Raw genomic sequence first — 19,633 nt, 5'->3', positions numbered from 1 at the left:
CCCAGGTGCGGCTCGCACCCCCCCCCCCGCACCCCCTAGTGACGCCACTGGTTTTACTGTTAGGGGGACTTTGTAAGTTTATTATGTAAAAGAGCTGTTTAACTTAGGGCAATGCCCTTTTAAAGGCTGTTGGTAGTTTATTGTTAGATTAGTTGTTTTTTTTTTTCATTTTGGGGGGTTTTGTTTTATAGGGATATTAGATTAGGTTTAACTTTTATTATTTTGGATAATTTTGCTTATTATTTTTTGTAATCTTAGTGTTTTTTTATTTTTCGTAATTTTAGTGTTTTTTGTAATGTTAGGTTAATTTATAGTTTACCATTATTATTATTTTATTTCACTGGTAAGTTTTTATTTATTTTAAGGTAGTTATATTGTAATTTAAAGTTAGGGGGGCTTTAGGTTTAGGGGTTAATAGTTTAGATTAGTGTTTTGCAATGTGAGGGGCCGCGGTTTATGGGTTAATAGGTTTATTATAGTCAGGGCCGTTTCTAGGGGCAGGCAGACCGGGCAGTGGCCCGGGGCGCATTGGGGAGCACTTTAAAAAAAATTCTTTTTTTTTTAATTTTGCTAAAGTGGCAGTGCTTGCTTGATAAACTACTGGTATAGAAAAGGTTAAAATACACAGATCACAAGCATATACATTTTTTAAAGGAAGCTGTTATGTTAATTGGCTGCATTGGATGTCAATCATACTAATGGAGCAACAAGATTACAAAGGGGGTGTGTTAAGACCAGATAACTACTTAGAGCTAAAACTGAAAGTAAAAATGAGAGGAATCACCCTGAGGAAAGTAGGAGACTATCTCACTGATCTCTGTCACTAAAGAGGTAATGCTTTATGCATATGACAAATTATTCATGGTCTTTACATAATGATATGTACATATTTTTTCGTTTTACTGAGCTAATTTAAAAAGGTGCTTTAGAAAAATTGGGTTTTCACATACTACGGAACAGGTTTTCTGTTAAGGACTGTTGAATAAAGAAAAAAAATCTTTTTGACAGTATGCCTTTTTTTGTGTATTTATTTACTTATTGTTTACAAAATGCTTAATAATGATAGTTGTGTGTATGCGTCATTTACTCCATAATAACAATAGCAAGTTTTCACAAACTCACATGTGAGTGCTTGTTTCTGCTTTTACTGCCTGAGTGTGTGTGTGTGCCTAGCTATCCCTGCCTGTGTGTGTGTATCTGCCTATTACTGCCTGAGTGTGTGTGTATGCCTATCTATTCCTGCCTGTGTGTGCATGTCTCTCTCTATTATTGCCTGTGTGTGTGCATGTCTCTGTCTATTACTGCCTGTGTGTGCATGTCTCTGTCTATTACTGCCTGAGTGTGTGTGTGTGTGTATACCTATCTATCCCTGACTGTGTGTGCATGTCTCTGTACATTACTGTCTGAGTGTGTGTGTGTGTGTGTGTGTGTGTGTATATGCCTATCTATCCCTGCCTGTGTGTGCATGTCTGTCTATTACTTCCTGTGTGTGCATGTCTCTGTCTATTACTGCCGGTGTGTGCATGTATCTGTCTATTACTGCCTGTGTGTGCATGTCTCTGTCTATTACTGCCTGTGAGTGCATGTCTCTGTCTATTATTGTCTGTGAGTGCATGTCTCAGTCTATTACTGTCTGTGAGTGCATGTCTCTGTCTATAACTGTCTGTGTTTGCATGTCTCTGTCTATTACTGTCTGTGAGTGCATGGCTCTGTCTATTACTGTCTGTGAGTGCATGTCTCTGTCTATTACTGCCTGTGAGTGCATGTCTCTGTCTATTAGTCTGGGAGTGCATGTCTCAGTCTATTACTGTCTGTGAGTGCATGTCTCTGTCTATAACTGTCTGTGTGTGCATGTCTCTGTCTATTACTGCCTGTGTGTGCATGTCCCTGTCTATTACTGCCTGTGTGTATAGTATATTTGAAAAATAAACAGCTATTACAGTTGTTTATCAAATTATTTATGTGCAAAAATCTCATAGACTTTAATAGTGAATTTTGTAAAAAAAAAATTTGATATAACTTTTCTAAATAATTGTAATAGACCCCTAAATATGTTACAAATACACCTAGTGACATATTGCAATCCTTTAGAAAATCTTACCTTTAATCTAAAATCTCAACTTTAAAGTCTATTGAAAGTTTTGTAGATACAATTTGAATACGAATTTAAAGGGATTGATATGCATTAAACAAATAAATATGCATAGCTATAAGAATAAGTATAAATATAATGACAATTAGTAAAAGATATAAAGATATTTTTAGATAATATCAATATATTTGGAAAAAACATTGTAGTAGAAAAAGGACATACTTAAAGGGATAGGAAAGTAAAAATTAAACTTTCATTATTCAGGCTGCACCAAAATATTTTAAGACAATTCTAATATTCTTGTTCTCTTGGTATCCATTGTTGAAAAGCATATGTACATATCCTTAGCAGGACCAATGCACTACTAGGAGCTAACTGGTGGTTGGCCGCAACACACATTTGTCTCTTGTCATTTGCTCACCAGGTGTGCTCAGCTAGATCCCAGTAGTGCACTGCTGCTTTGGAGCTGACCTCTAAATGACAGAGTGACATGCAAGGTCTAGGAGGGGGACTTTAGAATCTGTGACTGGGGCGCATTTTGGAATCTTGCCCTGGGAGCCAGATTCTCTAGAAACGGCCCTGATTATAGTAGTAGCGATAGTGTTGGCTGTGTGGGTGGACGGCGGTTTAAGGGTTAATAAGTTTATTATACTATTTGCAATGCGGGGGTGGCAGTTTAGGGGTTAATAGTGTAGTTTATTAGTCACTTTGTAACATTTTTGTTATGAGTTTTGTGAAAATATTTGTTTCACAAAATCCCTAACTACTGGTCTCAGATAGCGGAATGGATCGCGGCGGGATAGACTATAACAGTAGCGTTATAGCCGGACCGCACAACCTGTAATACAGGCGCAATGAAAACAGAGAGTTGCGTAAAGGCTAAAACGCTAGCGGTATAGCTGTACTGTCACGACTTGTAATACGGGAGACCTGCATAATCCGCACGCAATGGCCAATTTTTCAGCGGTATAGTCGTACTGCAAAACTTGTAATTTTGCTGATTGTTAGATTAATATACTTTATAATATTTAAACCTCTACATTTTTGCCTGTTTCAAAGGCTCTATTGACAGCCTCTTAATCACATGCTTCTGTATTTGCTTTTCACAACAGGATACTACTAGTTCATGTGGGCCATATAGATAACAATGTGTTTACACCCGTGGAGTTATTTAAGAGTTAGCACAACAATACTAAATGCAAGTCAATAGATAATAAATACAAAGTTATGTGATTATTATTATTTATTATTATCGGTTATTTGTAGAGCACCAACAGATTCCGCAGCGCTATAAACAAATGCGGAGTACAACAAAACAATTATAGGGATCAAATGGGTAGAGGGCCCTGCCAAGAGTTGCACTGTTGTAGTCAGCTCTTAAGAAGGTGATCTATGAACAGCTGGACTCTTAGGCTTACATGCTAAGGGGGTTCAGGGGATAGCAATGGAGGAGAGGCACTGGTATAAAGAAAGGTTAGCGTAGGTTGTATGCATCCCTGAACAGTAGAGTCTTTAGGGAGCACTTGAAGCTTTTAAAACTAGAAGAGAGTCTTGTGGAGTGAGGCAGAGAGTTCCACAAGATGGGAGTCAGTCTGGAGAAGTCCTGTAAATGGGAGTGTGATGAGGTGACAAGAGAGGAGGAGAGTAGGAGGTCGTGAGCAGAACGAAGGGGACAGGAGGGAGAGTATCTGGAGACAAGGTCTGAGATATAGGGGGGAGCAGTGCATTTGAGGGCTTTGTATGTCAGAATGAGAATTTGTGTTTGATCCTAGGGGCAAGAGGAAGCCAGTGAAGGGATTGGCAGAGAGGTGCAGCAGATGAAGAGCGACGTGTAAGGAAGATGAGTCTGGCAGAGGCATGCATTATGGATTGTAAAGGAGCTAGGCAGCAGGTGGGGAGACCAGAGAGGACAGAGTTGCAGTAATCGAGGCGGGAAAGAATGAGAGAGTGGATTAAAATCTTAGTTGTGTCTTGTGTAAGGAAGTGTCTAATTTTAGAGATGTTTTTAAGGTGGAAGTGGCAGGCTTTAGCCAATGACCAAATGTGAGGAGTGAAAGAAAGATCTGAGTCAAATGTGACGCCGAGACATCGGGCATGCTGGGTAGGGATAATGATGGAGTTGTTGACAGTTATAGAGAGATTGGGGGTGGAGAGTTTAGAAGAAGGGGGGAAAATAAGGAGCTCAGTTTTGGAGAGATTTAGCTTGAGGTAGTGAGAGGACATCCAGTTAGAGATGTGAGAAAGACAGTTAGTGACACGGGTTAGCAAGGAAGGAGATAGGTCTGGTGCAGAGAAATAGATTTGGGTGTCATCGGCATACAAATGATATTGTAAACTGTGGGACTTTATTAGGGAACCTAGTGATGACGTGTAGATTGAGAAAAGAAGGGGACCGAGGACAGAGCCTTGCGGTACTCTGACAGAAAGTGGTGATGGGGCAGAGGAGGCCCCAGAAAAGGCTACACTAAAGGTATGGTTTGACAGGTAGGAAGAGAGCCACGAGAGGGCTCTGTCACAGATGCCGAAGGATTGGAGGGTTTGGAGCAAAAGAGGGTGGTCAACAGTGTCAATGGCTGCGGACAGATCAAGGAGGATAAGCAGAGAGAAGTGGCCTTTTGATTTTGCAGTAAGTAGGTCGTTGGTAACCTTAACAATTGCTGTCTTTGATGGGGACGAAATCCAGATTGCAATGGGTCAAGGAGGGAGCTTATTGTAAGGAAATGGGATAGGCGTGCATAAGCTAGTTTTTCAAGAAGCTTTGATGCAAGAGGGAGGATGGAAATAGGGCGTTAGTTGGATGGGGAGGTAGGATTTTTGAGGATAGGTGTGACCAGTGCATGTTTCAGCGAAGAGGGAAATATACCGGTGCTGAGGGAGAGGTTGAAAGTGTGTGTGTGAGTATAGGGGTAAGGGTGGCAGAGAGGGAGGGGAGTAGCTGTGAGGGAATAGGGTCAAGGGGACTGGTAGTGAGGTGAGAGCGCAGTATAAATGCTGAAACTTCTTCCTCAGTAACAGGGAAGAATGAGCTAAGTTTAAGGTTATGTGGGTTGTGGTTGATTGAGAGCATTTGAGGGGGTGAGAGAATGGAATTATGTTGAGAGCTGATTTCATTTCTGATGGAGTCGATTTTGTTATTGAAGTGGTTGGCAAAGTCTTGAGCTGACAGAGAAGTTGTATTAGGAGGTGGGGGAGGGCAGAGAAGAGTATTGAAAGTGGAGAACAAACATTTTGGGTTTGAAGAAAGATTAGAGATAAGAGTAGAGAAGTAGTGTTGCTTATGGAAATTAAGGGCAGAGTAGTAGGAGTTCAAGATAAATTTGTAATGTTGAAAATCAGCTGAACTCCTAGATTTTCTCCAGTGCCGCTCAGCAGTACGGGAACATCTGCATAGGTATTGTGTCAGAGGAGTATGCCAGGGCTGAGGATGAGTGTTTGATTTCCGAGCTATGGTAAGAGGGGCGAGATTGTCAAGGACGGATGTAAGGGTGGAATTATAGTGACAGGTAGATTGGTCAGGGCAGGAAAAAGAGGAGAAGGATGAGAGGAGAGGTTTGAGGGAATTAGAAAACTGTTGTTGATCTAATGACATAATGCTTCTGTGAAGTTTGGTGTGAGGAGCAGAAGGAGGGAGAGTTGTAGGGAGGGATGATATGTTGCAAGTAAGGAGATGGTGGTCAGAAAGAGGAAAGGGGGAGTTTGTGAAGTTTGAGAGAGTGCATCGATAGCTAAAGATCAGGTCAGTGGAGTGACCATATTTGTGAGTGGGAGAATCAGTCCATTGTTACAAACCGAAAGAGGAAGTGAGTTGCAGAAGTTGATTTGTAGAGGAGGCAGTGGGATTGTCAAGAGGGATGTTGAAGTCACCAAGAATGAGGGAAGGGGTGTCTAAGGAAAGGAAATAAGGTAGCCAGGCAGCCAAGTGATCTAGAAATTGAGTTTAGGAGCCAGGAGGACGGTATATGACTGCAACACGTATAGAAAGAGGAGAGAATAAGCGAATCATGTGGGTTTCGAATGAGGAAAATGTGAGGGAAGAGATGGGATGTATTTGTTGAAAGGTGCAACGAGAGGAAAGTAAAATACCTACACCACCTCCTTGTCTATTACCAGACCTAGGAGTGTGGCTGAAGTGGAGACCCCCATGTGACAGAGCAGCAGTGGATGCTGTGTCTAGGGGAGAGAGCCAGGTTTCTGTTAGGGCCAGAAGGTTGAGGGAGAGTGGGAGATAAAGAGGTCATGTATAGAAGTGAGTTTGCTGCAAACAGACCGAGAGTTCCAGAGTGCTCAAGTGAAAGGGGTAGTGGCTTTTTATGCAAGAGGAATGTGAGTAAGGTCGTCAGAGTTTTGTTTTTTGAGTCTGTGGGATTCTATACATGGATGTGCACGGCTAGGCAGTTGTTGGGGACCAGGATTAGGGGAGATGTCACCAGCAGTTAGTAAAAGCAAGAGGGAGAGTGACATGAGATGAGATACAGATTTGCAGTAATGAGTCTGCTTTTGAGACAAGGTGCAGGGGGGAGAGAGAGTGTTTAGTAATAGGTAAAGTTTGTGAGTACAAAAGTAAGGTAAGTTTAAGAGAGATGAGCTAATGAACCGTGCAGGTGGAGAGGGAGAAGGAGTAATTGAATAATGTAGTTTGTTATAGAGACAAAAGACAGCAAAAAGGAATAAGAAGATATTAGGCATTTTTACAAAAGAGGGAACCAGTTAAACACATAAGGCACAGTATTACAGTAGCAATTGCATAAGAAAACAGTAAGGTATATCAAACATAATAAAACAAAAGTACCTGCCTTTTTCTTGCCCCTTGACCAATCCTTGTCCAATTCTTGTATAATTCTATTGCTAATGCCTCACTTATAAAATGTTCACTTTGAAAATGTGAACATATGTTGTTATAGCAATGCACATCCCAGTGATCAGGGGGCTGTCAGAAGATGCTTAGATACAAGGTAATTGCAGAGGTAAAAAGTATATTAATATAACTGTGTTGGTTATGCAAAACTGAGGAATGGGTAATAAAGGTATTATCTATCTTTTAAAACAATAAAAATTCTATTGTAGACTGTCTTTTTAAATAAAAGCTGTCTAATCTAATACTGCAGTATTTGTTTGGTACATCCTACTAACCCTCACTGACTAATAAGAACAATTACAGTACTTCTGCTTTATTGGTAGAGAGGGACACACCTCTTAAAGTAGGACAATAATTCATTGATTATTCAGGACAGAAATATAAGTTTTCCAGAAACAATAGTTGAACTACATACAAACATGTGAAATGCCATCTTTCATAAAACTGCAATGTCCCTTTAAATTATTTTTATTTAGTAAAGTGTGACATTTATTATTTAATTGTTTTTTTATAAACTAGTAGGTGCAGCAGGCTAGTTAAGGAACCAGCGCCAGTTTAAGAAAATATGTATAGTTATTGTAATATACAAAGTAATAAAAAGCTTTTTACATTTTGATAAATAACCAGCACATTTGTAATGTTTAATAAAACAGGGAAAAAAAAGTCTAAATGATTCCTACTGCGTTCTTCCAGAGGAACACATTGGATAAACTCTCTGAAGATTCTAATTTAAGACTGTCAGTGTCTGCTATCTGAATTTATTTATACACATGCCCAGTATGCCTACATGTGTGGCATGTCTTTGCGTAACAATTGCGTAATACTTACAACTAGATATTCTCCAGAATAACATAGGATTATGTGCTGTGTAAATATTTAATAAACGTTACTGTGTGTCTCTGAGTAAGTTTTTTAGAGTCTGGAGAGCATTGAGTGCAATCATATTGAATGTAATCTATGCAGTATAAGCAATGTTGTACAAGCATGCCCATATTTACTGCTGATGCTATTCTGGGGAATAATCCACTGCAAAGCATTCCCTCCCTTCACCAAAATCTCACCCCTCCCTCCTTTCTGAAATTCCTCACATCTTAACTGTCTCTTAGCTAAGGATCTGCCTCATTTTTAGACACATTATACTGGATCCTCTTTCAGTTTCCTTTGCATTGCTCAAATAATTTTGTTGTATCTTGTTTTACTAGTGCTGACTGAAGACAAATACTAACTATACTAAAAATACTAAAAGAAAAAGAGCATATTTCATTTAAAGGAAAATCAATAAAATGTGTTGTATTACTTTTTTTTAGCTCTGAAAAAGATGATCCAATATTAAAATATGATGTGTGGTATTTGTTACGTGGTCTGGCAGTTGCATAAATATGTCTAGATATTTATATTGTCAGATCTCATGAGAAGGTCTCTCGCTGTGTTTGGCCGTAACAACAACTATTACATCAGCTAGTCTGTTTTGTTTTTTTTTGCAATGTGATAATCCACTAGCTAGCACTGAGGGATATTTTCGTTATTTATGAATACAAGTTAATAGTAATTGCTGTATATCATTTTTTTCAGTTGGGAAAAAAAAATGTTAAATAGATAATATGTCAGTATTAGTGAATTTACCTACATGAGTATGTTATTCCTTAAAATTATATAAAACTTAATAAATTAAAGTGATGGTAAAGTTACAGTATTATCAACTATTATACTCATTGATTAAAATAAATGTTTAATTCATCGTTTTTTGTAGTTCATTGTCTAAACTAAGTTATAAGCTTTATAAAGTACTTTTTTATTCGTCATATATTCATCCCGGTTTTTTTTTGTTTGTTTTTTTACACTGTGGTCACGTTTTTTTTTAGCCAGTTGAAAATTAGGCCGTTAGACGACCGTGACTCTATGTCATTCACCCACTAAATCAACAGCGCATGCGCAATTTTCTTTTTCATTGCCTTCAACACCATGCGAGAATTGAGTTGTGACGTAGGGAGCAAGTGGGACCACTCTAGTCTAATGCAATATTGGTGCAGGAAGTGGCAGATGGGAGGAGTGAGGAACGGTAAGAGAAATGTTTTAAAAGATTGCAATCTCTTACTTAAAATAATATTCAAGGTCTAAAAACTTAGCGACTAAGCTAAAAAATGGATAGGATTCCTAGAAAGTGTAAGTAAAGTGCTCGACTTTACCATCACTTTAATATATGAGCATTAAAACTTAAACCTTCATAGTACAGATAGAGCATGCATTTTTTATGTGTTAATTTACTTTCATTATTAAATTTACTTTTTCATTTTGTATTCTTTGTTAAAAAGCAAACCTAGGTAGACTCAGAAGCAACAATGCACTTCTGGGAGAGAGCTGCAGATTGGTGGCTACACAGATATGCCTCTTGCCATTGGCACAGCAGGTTTTTACCTAGTTACCAGTAGTGCACTTTTGCTTTAGCACTAACTCTAAATATGTGTTTATGCTCTTTGAAAGGGTTAAGGACAAAATGATATGCAACAAATACTGCAATAATAAAAAAGCCCTAACACAAAAGATTGCACTTTTATGTCCATTTAAACATGTTCCAAATTTTTGCCTGAAAAATATTAAGTTGACATTTTTTTTTTAATTTTTGTTTTTTTTTTAAAACAGGAAGTGTATTCTTGTGTATACAGCTGGTGTATGGGAAAGAAGCTCACTGGCTACAACAGCTGTATTGGCTGCAGACACACACCCCACAGGCAAATATTTATTTTTTTAGCACAAGAATACCTGTTTTTAAATGCAACTAATATTGTTGAGATGTAACAAAGAAAAAAAACCCCTGAAATTACTTAATAGTCCCTTCAATTAACCACTAATTAGTTTCTTTATTTAATGCAAATATAGATTTTAAAACAATTTTATTGAACCTGTATTTGTTAATTAAATAACCAATACAGTGCACGTGAAGACCTGGGGTACTGCCTTTTCCCCCAAAAAAGTGATAAAACATGTAGATGGTCCACAGCACTATTATAAAAGTATTCACTTTATTGGTAACAGCATAAAAACGAATAAGTGACATTTCGGGGTCTCCCCCTTAATCAAACATGGGGGTCCATTTATTAATGTGCGGACAGACATGATTTGATATAGCGGATCATGTCCGCCGCACATCGATAAATGCTGACAGCATACGCTATCGGCATTTATCATTGCACCAGCAGTACTTGTGAACTGCTGGTACAATACCACCCCCTACAGATTCGCGGACAATCGGCCGCTAGCAGGGGGAGTCAATTTGATTGTATTCGATCGGGTGGATTACTGTCCGCCACCTCAGAAGTGGCGGACGAGTTAAGGAGCATTCTTAACTTCCGCTTCAGCCGGTTCTGAAGTGGAGTGGGTTGGAGGCAGCATCCGCTGCTTCTTAAATAGACCCCATAGTGTGCAAACATTTCAAACAAGCTTAATGGGGAGACCCCGAAACATCACTTATTCGTTTTTATGCTGTTACAAATAAAGTGAATACTTTTATAAAATTGCTGTGGACCATCTACGTGTTTTATTTGTTAATTAAAAGTCATGTTCCTACCCATAGAATGTACCAGAATGTAATCAGAAAATTAACTAAATGAAAATGTAAGTCACACCTTTGGTCTACATTTCACTATGCTGCCCAAGGTGGCACACAAAAAATTTTGCTGGCACTTGGCACCCCACCTCCTGTTTCTCACCCTCCTACCCATCTAGATTGTAAGTTCCCACGGGAACAGGGCCCCCAATTCCCCCTGTATTTGTTTGTTAAATTTTGTCTGGTGTCTCATATTGTACTGTCCTTTTATCTTTGTTACCCATCGACAGCGATGCAGAATCTTTTGGCGCTTTATAAATAATAATGATAATAATAACAATAACTCTGCCCCCTGCTGTAGACAGTATACATAGAAACATTTATATTTGGCACCATAGGTTTGCATAAAGCAAACTAGGCACCTACCTAAGATTCAAATTACAAGGCACAAAAAAAGAAAATCTAAAGTTAGGTTGCTTTATTGCCCAACTCATTAAAGGGACAGTCAACACCAAAATTGTTATTGTTTAAAAAGATTGATAACGCCTTTACTACCCATTCCCCAGCTTTGCACAACCAACATTGTTAATATATTAATATACGTTATAACATTTAAACCTCTAAATTTCTGCCTGTTTCTAAGCCACTACAGACAGCCTCTTATCACATGTTTTTTATTTGCTTTTTACAACAGGAGACTGCTCGTTCATGTAGGCCATATAGATAACACCATGCTCACACCCATGAAGTTGTGCACAACACAGCACTAATAGGCTAAAATGCAAGTCAATAGATAAAAAAGGGAATGTGATAAGGGGCTGTCAGAAGGGGCTTAGAAACAAGGTGATCACAGAAGTAAAAAGTATATTAATATAACCATGTTGGCTGTACAAAACTGGGGGGAAAGTAATAAAGGGATTATCTATCTTTTTAAACAATAAAGATTTTGGAGTTGACTATCCCTTTAATTCTTAAACTTACCGGAGGATAGAAAAACAAGGGGCGCCAACATAGTGTGAATCAGTTTGGAAAACTGGAAAACAGTAGTTATAATAAAATCTACTCACAAGTGGAGTGGCACCTAGAACCAACTGGGTGCATACAGGCAGGCTGACATTCAGGACCAGCAGTCAGTACGCTGGGGGTCTCACCCGGGAGACCTGTGGGTGGGTCAGATGAGGTAGATGGAGTCGGCTGTGTGTCGTCTGGTGAGCCGGATCGCCACTGTGGAAGTCCAAAGGGCTGTGTTGTTTATCCCAAAAGGGTAGCTGCTCACACGATCAGCCTTGTTTCCAAACGAATTTCCAATATCAGTGTATGGAACAAAGGGATAAAAACCAAACTGGGTATAACCACTGCAAACTGTGGTAATATTAAAAAGGCACAGAAAACCGGGTCTGTCTAAAAACAAGTATTTAATTGCTACGCGTTTCTCAGTCCGTAAAGGACCGTTTCCTCAGGCATATACAAAGGTGTTCAACAGGCTACCATTTATACCTGACAACTGATAAATACCAAGATGAGATTGTTTCAAACAAAAGCAAAAAACTACAAAGGGACCAATTAGATTATAACAATGATCAAGTATATACTTTCAATAGAATAGAGAAAGACAAGTATATACCTCCACCTAAAGATAACAGTAGGGGACATCAGAACTCTTATGTTCCTAGAAAAACAGAAGGTCAGAACTGGACTACAGTCCAAAACAAAAGTTATCAAAGAGAACATTTTAGAAATCAGAGTAACACACATCATACAAATGGAAATTATAGATATGATCAACATGACAATTACAGACCAAATCACGCAGCAAATCAGAGCAATTATGGACCAAGAATTCACCAATCAAACACAAACAAACATACATCATATCATCACCATGGGACCTATCAAAGTCAATTCCATGGGAATAAGAATAACACCTACAAACCACGCTATAACTCTCCATACCAAGGCCCTATGCCCTATTCACATCCAAACACACAGAAAAATACCTTCAATCAGGGCTCAAAAGATGAGTATTTACAACAGAATCATAGAACACTTTTAGAAAGACCACATGACCAGACACCAAAATCAAACATTTCTTTTGAACATCAGAATAGATTTGGCATTTTAGCATCGATTTCTGATGGAGAAAATATGCCCAGCACTTCACATGAATACTCTTCATCTTTTTTAGAGAACGGCCACAACCAAAACAGATTATTTTTTCCGCACACCAATTTAGAAAATCAAAGAAAAAGACCATTCCCTTTAGACCAAGAGGTGCAAGAGGAAGGGGTCTTTCAGCCCAAAAAGAGAAACTTTCCAAATTAGAACATGGTATATTTAATTTGTCATCACATACTTTAACCACCAATGAAAAAAGAGTCCTTCACAAGGGTCTCTCCTATTGTCCACCCAATCCCCACAACTTATATCATCTGTTTGTTGATGTCAACAAATTTACAAGAAAAAACTCAAACAACAAAAACATACACACACGGATAATACACAGCCTATTTTAGTGAACAGTATGAACCCCAACAGAAATATGCAAGTGATATATTCAGACACAGAGGGCCTAACTACTCATCTGTTTGAAGATTACATCCACACAGACATAAAGGTTAAATCCCAATTTATACCATCACTATCAACTAATCATTATATTGAACTATTTCAAAGATCAGTCATTGAAGATCTAGAGAAATTATCCAAAAATCAAAAGAAACAATACTATTTTCATAAAAGTGAACAAATAGCTTTACATACTTTGGCCAATAACAGAAATTTGATAATCAGGGATGCCGACAAGGGCGGTGGTATTGTCTTACAAGACATTGGTGACTATTTAAAAGAGGCAAATAACATTTTAACAGATACAAACTATTACAGAGAAATCATGTTCAATCCCACTAATACCTTTATAAAGGGATATAATGATCTGATACAGAAAGGAATTGCAACAGGCATTTTGAACAAAGAAGAATTTCTAAAAGTAACCAATCCTAGTGTAGCACACTATTATCACCTGCCCAAAATACATAAAAACCAAGCTAATCCACCTGGGCGCCCTATTATAGCAGGTATAGGCAATCTCACCTATAACCTATCTTTTTATATAGACCAATTTCTACAAAAATACGTGGTCAATTTACCTTCTTATATCAAAGACAGTACTCACCTTTTATACCAACTCAGAAATGTTTGCAATAACAATAACCTAATATGGATCACTTGTGATGTTGGTTCCCTCTATTCCAATATTTGTCACAACATGGGAATCAATGCGATTTCAGTTTTCCTAGAGAAAGATCTATACATGCCAGATCTTCAAAAGGAATTCATTTTGGAAGGGATAGAGTATATACTCAAACATAATTATTTTATCTTTCAGGACAAATTTTTTCTGCAAGTCAAGGGTACAGCCATGGGTACCAGGTTCGCCCCAAGTTTTGCCAATCTCTTTATGGGAATTTTTGAAGATCAATACATTTACTCTGCAAACTTTTGGGCGAACCTGGTATTCTATGGCCGTTACATTGACGATCTCATTTTTATTTTAAAAGGGGATATTGCTCTAGCCAATTCAATAGTAGAACATTTAAATAACAACCATATGGGTCTTACTTTCACAGCTAATATCCAAAATTCCTCAATAGAATACTTGGATTTATTGTTGAGCTGGGGTAGTACAGGGAATGTTGTCTCCAAAACCTTTTTCAAAAAGGTGGATAGCAACAGTTACCTTGATTATTCCAGTAACCACCACATTGGGTGGAAAAGAAATATCCCTTTTAGTCAATTCCAAAGAATTTGTCGGAATTGTTCAGAGTTAGATACCTTTGACTCACAAAGCATGATTTTGTATCAACGTTTTTTGGACAAAGGTTACCCAGCTGATTTACTTGATCGATGTTTAAAAAAAGCACGAGACTTGGATAGAGATCTCTTTTTTGAAAAGTTTGAAAATAACACAACCAATTCAAACAAAACAATTAATAGGGATGCCAATAGTGAACCTCTCTTTATAACACAATACAACAGCAATCATAAAAAAATTTGCAATATACTCAACAAACATTGGAACATTATTCAAAAGGATCCTTTTTTAAAAAATATAGTTAAGGAGAGACCTAAAATTGTTTACAGACGGGCACCAACCCTTAGGAACAAACTAGCACCTAGCAAAAGGGTAAAACACAGCCAATCATCTATAAGTAATTTGAAAAAAACACAGAGTTTTTTGAGATTATATGGTTCATATAAATGTGGCAAAAGAGGATGTAATATGTGTAAATTTATATGTTCTCAAAAAACATTTAAATCTAACACTACTGGTTTGTCTTATCAGATATCACATCGCCTCAATTGCGAATCTAAGTATATTATATATCTTTTAAATTGTGTTTGTGGGGTCCAATACATTGGGCGTACCATTAGGAACGTACGCACCCGTTGGGGTGAACACTATCGGAATTGTAAAAACTGTAAAAAAAAGTAAGATTAATCACAGTGTTCCAAATCACTGTGAAACAATACATGATGGTAGAGCAGATATCTTTAAAATAATTCTGATAGACCATGTACCTCCATCCACTGATTATGATCGTCTAATTAAACTTAGACAATTAGAAACTTACTGGATACATAAACTCAAAACTTTGTATCCACTGGGTTTGAATGCCAATGTTGATTTGGCTGCTTTCATATAAGTCCGTCCTTTGCAGAGATCACATTACATACTACATTCAGTTTACAACAACAGATTTCCAACGATATTTTTCAGACATTCATTATTACGACATTTTCTCAGATACATACATCATATTTAGATCTCATATACATATCCAGTTTACATCAATAGATTCTCTACAACATTTTCTAATACATTTATCAATCAAGACATCACCATCAGAGATACACACAAACACTGAGAATCAATGAGTTGAATCACTCCTATTATTGTACAGCATTTTTAATGTTATATCGATTAGTTTAGAGTCAACCACACTAAGATTCCTATATACTTTGCTATTTCCAGATAGCTCATTGGACTAAACATGGGGTCCTTACATATATAGACATGGGTTCGTATCCCACCCAAAATATTTGAAACAATTTATTATCAATATGAGTTTAGAAAAAGAATATCATGAGCAGTATCACTAGAACCTTCACAGCTAGCATTTAGTAAAAATATATGCTTTAAACAAAGGTTCTTTTTATATATATACACTTTTTTAGCAGTATATCATTAGATTTTTTAATATACACAATTTTCTAATATTTCTCAATAGGTTTTTTCCATGAACCATTTTTTACCATTTTTACATCACTTTTTTACCAGTATTACAAAAGCTAGCATATAGCGTATTTATATCTCTCCAAACAAGGATTGCTATATTCTTTCATTTAATCATCATCCAACACCTTCAACATTTACATAGATATTTAATTTATATTTGGGACCGCTAGTTTGAGATAGCGTTCCTTAAATCATTATCTAGATACATAAAAGACCATTTTTCTTGTTCTATCTAGAATCTATCGACCATAACCATCTTATTTTTGTTTTCTAGAATATAAGATATGAGGGCTCTTTACAAGAACAATGTTTTCTGCAAACTCATATTTCTAATACATCCACATTATCTACTATTGTTTGGTATATTACGAGTGATATCAATCTCATTTGTTGTCATATCTGAATAGCTCTTTTAGATCAGTAAAAGCCTAGCATACACAAGGTCAAGGGTTCGAGCCCAACCCAGAGGAAAACATATATATATTTTTTCTAGTTTATATATATTCTTTATTGATTATATACAGATTTGTTTTGCACACTAAACAATAGTCACCATTGGGATCTTATTTTCATATAACCCAATAGTCTTTTGAGGTGACACCATGTTTATCTATAGGATAGGATACATACACAGGTTTAGCTTTTTTTTTTTTTTTTTTTCAGAAACACTATCACATGTGTTACTCATCAATGCAAATACATGCTGTTTTTATGTTTGTTCTTTTTGTTTTTTGTTTTTTCATGATATGAATATATTATCTGATTGCTGCTCAAACACAATTTTGATACATGTTCCATTTTTTATTGTATTTTTGTTTTTTAACATTTTATTGTCAATTCTTTGGAGATGACCTCCACATTTTGATTCCGGGTCACTGTCAGGTATAAATGGTAGCCTGTTGAACACCTTTGTATATGCCTGAGGAAACGGTCCTTTACGGACTGAGAAACGCGTAGCAATTAAATACTTGTTTTTAGACAGACCCAGTTTTCTGTGCCTTTTTAATATTACCACAGTTTGCAGTGGTTATACCCAGTTTGGTTTTTATCCCTTTGTTCCATACACTGATATTGGAAATTCGTTTGGAAACAAGGCTGATCGTGTGAGCAGCTACCCTTTTGGGATAAACAACACAGCCCTTTGGACTTCCACAGTGGCGATCCGGCTCACCAGACGACACACAGCCGACTCCATCTACCTCATCTGACCCACCCACAGGTCTCCCGGGTGAGACCCCCAGCGTACTGACTGCTGGTCCTGAATGTCAGCCTGCCTGTATGCACCCAGTTGGTTCTAGGTGCCACTCCACTTGTGAGTAGATTTTATTATAACTACTGTTTTCCAGTTTTCCAAACTGATTCACACTATGTTGACGCCCCTTGTTTTTCTATCCTCCTAGATTTCCTGATTCATCACACCTTGGATTCAAGCGGAGCAAGCCATTTGTTTTGATCCTTTGAACTTTTGTTCTTTACATATCCTTTACATTGAATTTGGATTTTTTATCTCTGAACACTTATCACATATTGGACTTTTCAGTTTTTTGAGTTTAATCAAATTCAACTGTTCACATATTTTGTTGCAAGTCTTTAGTTCTTTGCAATATTCCAACTGATTTTTTGTTTAGGTATCACAATTGTTTCATGATTTTTTTTGCTTATGTATCACAATTGTTTCAAGTCTTACGGTTTGTAACAAGTCACACATTCTCCTTTGATTAACAAGATTTCACTCAATCATATACACATATACACCTCTACTCTCACATACTTATCTGTCACGGTTCAACTCACACGATACCAGAGGAATTTCATTCACATCAACACAATTTCTATCAACACTACAGCGCGTCCCCTTAGTTTTTTCTTATAGAAAATACTTCTATTCTTAAACTTACCACCTATTCTAGACATGAACCCAAGCTGTTACTTTATCAATAGATCTCTAATACATATACTTGTCACATTCAACATATCCTCACACTCTCAAGGAAGGAAAAGGAGTGCCCACTGGTCAATAGTGCAGATGGTGTGGGCTTTTGATTGCATGTAGAAAATAAAATCAGTACACTGTGAGGCAGCCAGTGCATAAAGGGTTACATGGCAGCTTTTTGAGGGGTAATTATACATTAGAAAGAAGTGTATGCGAAGTGAGGTGATGGCTGAAAGGTTGTACTGAGGTAAGTAAATACAGTGCTGTCTTTAAAAATGTCCCTTTAATGTAAAATTGTAAGCATAATTGGAATTTAATGTCCCTTTGAACACATAGCAAATCTTTTTCTATCCAACAATCATCAATATGGTCTGGAAAGCTCTACGGTTAAAGGGACAGTCTACACCAGAATGTTGTTGTTTAAAAAGATAGATAGTCCCTTTATTACCTATTCCCCAGTTTTGCATAACCAACACAGTTATAATAATACACATTTTACCTCTGTAATTACCTTGTATCTATGCATCTGCAAGCTGCCCCTTATTTCAATTCTTTAGACAGACTTGCATTTTAGCCAATCAGTGCTGACTCCTAGGTAACTTCACGTGCGTGAGCGCAATGTTATCTATATGACACACATGAACTAATGCCCTCTAGTGGTGAAAAACTGTCAAAATGCATTCAGATTAGAGGCAGCCTTTAAGGTCTATGAATAAGAAATTAGCATATGAGCCTACCTAGGTTTAGCTTTCAACCAAGAATACCAAGAGAACAAAGCAAAATTGGCGATAAAAGTAAATTGGAAAGTTGTTTAAAATGACATGCCCTATTTGAATCATGAAAGTTATTTTAGACTTGACTGTCCCTTTAATGTCCCAAAAAAAATTCCCTGGAAATATATAGCTCTCAGTTAAAATAAAAGGAATTTCTATTCAACATAATGTACATTATTCCAAGTTCCACATTAATTTTTTTTTGTAAAATATTCACTCATGAGGATATTCAAAATGGAGCAGCTGGACAGAAGCTTAAACGTAAATAAAATTAAAGGGACAGTCTACACAAAAATTGTTGTTGTTTAAAAATATAGATAATGCCTTTACTACCCATTTCACAGCTTTGCACAACCAACATTCTTAGATTAATATACTTTATAACATTGAAACCTCTAAATTTCTGCCTGTCAAAGGCTCTATTAACAGTCTCTTAATCACATGCTTTTGTATTTGCTTTTCACAACAGGAGACTGCTAGGTTATGTGGGCCATATAGATAACAATGTGTTCACACCCCATTAGTTATTTAAGAGTTAGCACAACACAGTACTAAATGCAAGTCAATAGATAATAAATACAGTCAAGTCATGTGATCAGGGGGCTTTCAAAAGATGCTTAGATACAAGGTAATCACAGAGGTAAAAAGTACATTAATATAACATTTTTATTGTAGACTGCCCTTTTGGTAGAATATATTGCTCCTGCTACAAGCCAGCATCAACATAATAAATGTATTTTTTTTATGGGGTCAGTATTGTGAAGGACAAAAATGAAACGTAAAAATGTATTGGCTGACACAGGAATCAATCAACTTTCAAGTATATTTGTTGAATAGTGCAAACAAAGAGAAAATCATCACTCTACTAAGAACGAACAACAGCTCAGTAGCTTGATCTCTGGCGAGTTAACACCTAGGAGCAGCCTCTTTTAGCCCAATTTTGCTTTTCATAAAGGAGAACTTTCCAGAAGTATATCATTCTGATCCCGCCAAGTAAGGTCAGTCCAGCCCTGAAATGCAAGGCTATTCTCCTCTGAACAAGGAACATGACAGCGCCAGATGATCGTTTCGGCCTCCTATGGGCCTCATCAGTGAGGTGCAGTCATATTCTTCTAAGCACACACTTCGCAAGGATTCCAC

General features: G+C 37.2%; 1 protein-coding gene across 2 annotated transcripts in view; it reads right to left on the bottom strand.

Annotated features, from left to right (window-relative positions):
* GDAP1 (ganglioside induced differentiation associated protein 1) overlaps window positions 1-19,633 on the bottom strand; it is a 220,462-nt gene that overhangs the window by 172,049 nt on the left and 28,780 nt on the right. The gene's annotated exons all lie outside the window — the stretch shown is intronic.

This window comes from Bombina bombina, chromosome 5, assembly GCF_027579735.1.
Source record: "Bombina bombina isolate aBomBom1 chromosome 5, aBomBom1.pri, whole genome shotgun sequence".
NCBI classification, from domain to species: domain Eukaryota; kingdom Metazoa; phylum Chordata; class Amphibia; order Anura; family Bombinatoridae; genus Bombina; species Bombina bombina.
Note: the sequence above shows the minus strand (reverse complement) of the source record. Positions and strands in the feature narration are given on the sequence as shown.